Source organism: Gavialis gangeticus, unplaced genomic scaffold (assembly GCF_001723915.1).
Source record: "Gavialis gangeticus isolate Ggan-Ray unplaced genomic scaffold, GavGan_comp1, whole genome shotgun sequence".
NCBI classification, from domain to species: domain Eukaryota; kingdom Metazoa; phylum Chordata; order Crocodylia; family Gavialidae; genus Gavialis; species Gavialis gangeticus.
Window position 1 is genome coordinate 61,305,008 of NW_017729033.1, and position 5,501 is coordinate 61,310,508.

Genomic DNA, 5,501 nt, shown 5'->3' on the forward strand with positions numbered 1-5,501 from the left:
ACTTCACGGTCAGGGCGGCTAGAGTCTGGAACCAGCTTCCAAGTGAGGTGGTGCAGGCTCCCACCCTGGGGGTTTTTAAGAGGAGGTTGGATGACCACCTTACTGGGGTCATTTGACCCCAGTGCTCTTCCTGCCATGGCAGGGGGTCGGACTAGATGATCTGCTCAGGTCCCTTCCGACCCTAGAAACTATGAAACTATGAATCAGTGTCCTGAATCGATTCAGCCAAATTTGAGTCAGAGATTTGGCTGCTGCCAAATCTCTGAATCAGCCAGGCCCATCCACCGCCTGCTCTCCCAGCCTGGCAATAGCTGCCCTGCCCACCCCAGCTCCCAGCACTTGTCAAAAAAAAAAAAAAAGCCCTGACTCAGTGGGTGCTGCTAGGCAGTGGGGTGATCCCTGGTGCCCCCCACTGCCCCACACTGTGTGGGGGGCTCTGCCATGAGCCACCTGACCCCTCCCAATCCCCCAGTTCCCCTCCCATGGCTGCCCCACTTGCCATGGCTCCAGCCCTTTAAGAACCCCCCCCGAAAAACCCCACACTTACTGCTCCTGCTAGCGGGGGGTGATCCCCACTGCCCTGCACTGCATGGGGGCCTCTTCTACGAGTCCCCTGAGGCCACTGCAGGAGCAATGAGTCCTGGGGTTTTTCTCCATTTTTTTTCTTAAAGGGCCAGGGCTGTGGCAGGTGGGGCAGCCATGGGGAGGGGCTGGGGAGTGGCATTGGGGGGCTCGTACAGAACCCCCCATACAGCATGGGGCAGTGGGGGGCAGTAGGGACTGACCCCCGCGCGGCAGCACCCAGTGAGCACCAGGGCTTTTCTTCAAAGGACCGGGACCTGTGGCCAGCGGGACAGCCATGGGGGGTGCTGGAGGAGTGGGCAGGGTCGGGGGGGCGTTGGGGGCTCTCTTGGCCCCTTCCCAAACCCCTCCGCCCCTGCCCCTAGTACTTACCAGCTCCATATCTGGCTGCAGCTCTCTGCTGCAGCCACTGGGGACTGTCCAAATCATCAGAGCTCTTTGAATCTTTTCCGAAGATTTGGAGAGCTTTGAATCGATTTGGACCTTTTAGTTGGTCCCCTGATTTGAGTCGGATTCAGAGATTTGGACACCAAATCAGGCTGAATCTCCTCCGAATCGAATCACCACCCGAAGCTTCGCACAGCCCTACTATCTTTTACTATTAAGCAAATAATCATAGGTGTTACACATTTATTAAAACAATGCCATAGTCAACAAATTGGCTGTAAAGATTCCTTGTTCAGGCCATCTACTGATGTGTTTTTTGTGATGAACATATGTTCTGTTTTACTGATAAAAAGTGTTTTTTTTATATTTTTACTCCTGTTGGCCCTGCAGAACTAATACAATGACAGAAAATGCCACTTCTAGTAAAGGTAGAAGCTGATACAGACAGTGTAGTCTGAACAAGTGGACTGCCTTTATTAAGTATCTTGAGCTTTGAAACCATGATATTCTAGCTGCTGCATGAGGGCCAGGGTGACACTGAAATGGACCCCAGTCAAAAGTTCATGTGATAAAACTCATTTTCATAATGGTTGCAACTAATAGGGATCACACCTGTGAAACTGCAATTTAAGAAGTTGAAGAATCATAACAAAAAAACGATGCCGTTGTTACCCAAAAGCTCATTGCAAGAGTAGGATTTTTATTATCATGTAAATGATGCATTTAATACTTAATGACTGTTTTTGTCTTTTGTGTGGAATAATTAAAGCTGTAAGCCTATCTGGATTCTCATACATAATGCAAGCCATTAAAGACTAGGTTCTAATGTAAAGATAATACAAAGAGCAATCCAAGAATAAATTTAGTTCCTACTCATTTGTACTTAAGTCAACTCTATCCTTTAGCTCAAAAAGTTTTCTTTGGGGGGGGGGTGTTTCCCCTTGGGGTTTACTCCCCTTTCTCAAGTTTTTGTTTTGCTAGACTAAAATAACAATCCCCTTCAAGTTTCCTCTCATATGAAAGCCGTTATATTCCTCTAATCATCCTAACAGCCCTTCACTGCAACATTTCCAGTTTGAGCTCATCTTTCTTGACCATAGGTAACCAGAATAGTACACAGTATTTCAGATGAGATTTCATCAGTGATGCTGTACAAAGTTATTAACTTTAAGCAACTTTTTTGCTGCTGGTAATACTTTGTACATTTTCCTTTTTATGGCATCACATTTGTGGCTCTTAGTTTTGTGATTATTTACTATGACCAGTCTTCCTTTGGGCTTGAGACAGAAATTACACATAAACAAGTATAAGTGATGGGAAACTGATCAAATCTGTAACACAACAAAAGTTCAGTGTACATGAACTGCTTTCAAAATTGCCAAAACTGGTTTAAGATAAACCTAGATGGGTGTAGTATAAGACTTAACTGATTTAGGTTAAATCAGTTTATTGAACTTCTGTCCCAGATCCCCTCCAAATTCAACTTAACTCACAGTCTCCCAGCATGTTTTGCACTTCCCCAGCAACCCCCTCCCCCCTCACAGGGTGGTTGGGCTAGCCTTGGCCCAAGGTATCTGTTCCATCTAAGCAGGGAGACATACTCTAGCAGCCGCCCCCCATCTTCTGGCCTAAGCCACTGCAGGCATGTGGCTGCATTTCTATATGCATTTACTAGAGATTTCTCTAATAGTGGTATCTGAATTTACCAACAGGAAACTATCAAACCAGTACGATACATGGAAAAATAAGGGATAGTATTACAGTTAATATTTATGTCTGCTTATTGGTTCAATCTATGCATTTTAGACTAACCTGCAAAGATTGAATTGATTCAGCCTTGGGCTTTTGACTGTCTGTACTTAGCCCTGTTGTTTCTAAATGATGAGGTCCCCATTTATAACAGAAATTCTTGTTGTCAATTCCAAAAGGTTAGATCCAATAAAGGAGTTAAACATCTAATTGGGACTTTGGGTTTAGATGCCTAAATTCTAAGCTATGATTATGAAAACTTCTACTCACATACGATCAAATCCTGTACTTGTCTAAAACTCCATAGTTGCCTTTGTACGTGACCTTGAAGTTGCCTAGGCACACAGCTTGAAGCACCTCAGTCTCAACATAGTTTGGTGCCTACCTTACCCCAGGTAAGGCTTCTGGGGCCAGCACAGTTGCTGGCCCCAGCCTCCCCTACCCCACACAGAGTAACCTGCCACATGCCAAAGGGAACGTGGCACAGACATTCCCAGGGGACAAGCTTCTTGTACCTGGGTAAAAAAGCCACAGTCATGTGGATTCGGCCTATGGGGCTTGATTTAGTCAGAGTTCTCAGAGCACTTTTAGTGCACACCACTGAGTTCTTCACAAAATGCACTGGCAGCTGCTGCTTTCTTTTAAAAGATGGCTACTGAAGAAGCTGCCGCTCTTTCCCCTTTTACATAATACTATACTGGCTAGAGCAGTGGTTTTCAACCTGTGGCCTCTGAACCTCTGAGGGGTCTGCAGACTATGTCTAAGGGGTCTGTGAAAGATAACTATGATCAATCAAATGTATATGAATACCTACACTTACAATTCAAAGGGGTCTGCACCTCCATTTGAACTTTCTTAGGGTTCTGCAAATGAAAAAAGGTTGAAAACCACTGGGCTGGAGCATTCATACAGCATGTGAGAGATTCAGGTTCAAATTCACATCTCTTTCCTCTTTGGAAATTGCCCTTAATTACCAGCCTTTAAACTATTCTGGGATGGAGAGTACGTCATTGTCTGTTCCCCTGCCATGCTTAGTGGAGGGGACTGCAATACTGCCTACTACATGATACTACTGGGGAATATCTGGTTGTCTGTCTGCTGCAGACACTGAATGTGCATCAGTGTGCAAAAGCAATGTAAATTAGACTAGTATTAATGCCAGGTGTTTGCATGAGTTGTGTGCTTGCAGCATAAGCATACCCTAAGCACTTTTGTGGATCTAGTCCTAGTATTTCAGGGAGAAAACCTGTCCAGATAAACTAAGCTGAATGCATCACCAGTCTAAATCATGTGACTTTTATTGTTGAGTAGAGACAAAGACAGATAAAGACATTCCCTCTTCCACTTCCTCCACTTCCCTTTGTGCATCTCATATCCAATAATCATTGAGGAAGATTAAATCCAAAGTGAATGTCTATGATTACAATAATATTGAAACATATTTATTAATACTCTCATGTGAGAAGCTGTGGGAGGTCTCAGATGAAGACAGCTCTGGTTATATTTGCTGAGGAAGGCAATGCAGGCTGTAAGTCTATCCTGAGATCTGCATGATGTACAGAGTTCTATTATGCTTGAAAGTACTTTGTTATGGATTGGACAGAGGGCTTATCCAAGCAGGACCTCTGGGAAGCATTGCAGTATAATGACTCCCAGAATACCAGGGAGGGTGGTTGTCATGCTACTCTTGCAGAAAGAAGTATGTCTGTTCCCTTTTGGGGCTTAGGCTTCTGTGTTGGCTGAAACAGAGGCCTATTCACTTCCTGCCCTTTGCCCCTTCTGAGTACATGTATGCTGGAATCAAAGTTGTGGTTGCAGCACACATAGATGAAAGTGAGTTAACTTAGAGCCAACTTGGGTACTGATAGCCATGAAGTCTCTGTGGCAAGTGCATACTCTGCATCCTTGCTGGGTCCAGGCAGCAGGTTCACAGCTATTGGGATCTAAAGACTGTACACAGGCATAGTTAAATTCAGTTAAAACAAATTTGGGATATGAACCAATTTTCAAATTGTGCTGTGATAGGACTACCCAGATGTACAATTAGCAGCTGCTACCTAGTGACAGCGTGTAAAGTTGGAAAAGGATGCAGGTCAGGGGTGGGCAAAGTCTGGCCCATGGGCTGGATCGGGCCTGTGGTAAACTCCATTTCCCAGCAGCCCCTGCCTGCATTGCTGCAGCTGGTTTCCATAAAACCAGCAGCAGCAGCAGCAGCAGCAGCAGCAGCAGCAGCAGCAGCAGCAGCAGCAGCAGCAGCAGCAGCAGCAGCAGCAGCAGCAGCAGCAGCAGCAGCAGCAGCAGCAGCAGCAGCAGCAGCAGCAGCAGCAGCAGCAGCAGCAGCAGCAGCAGCAGCAGCAGCAGCAGCAGCAGCAGCAGCAGCAGCAGCAGCAGCAGCAGCAGCAGCAGCAGCAGCAGCAGCAGCAGCAGCAGCAGCAGCAGCAGCGCCATGATAGCACAGGGCCAGGGTTTCCATGGAGACTGACCTCAGATGTGGTGGCAAGGTATGCAGCTGGGTCTGGAGAGGGCCACAGCTGCAATCTGATGCCTGCACACCCCTGGCAGTGGCCTGCAGGCAGCGGATTGTGGCTCTGCCCTGGCTACAGACCATATTGTCGTCGTTGCAAGATCTCAACCCCAGCTGTGGAGCAGCTCCCCACCCTGCCAGTGCTCCATGGAAACCCAGGCTCCATACTGTCAGGGTGCCACTGCTGCTGTGGTTTCCATGGAAACCAGCTACACTGCCCTACTCAAGAATCATTGCAGGCTTCTTTGCTGCAGTGTGG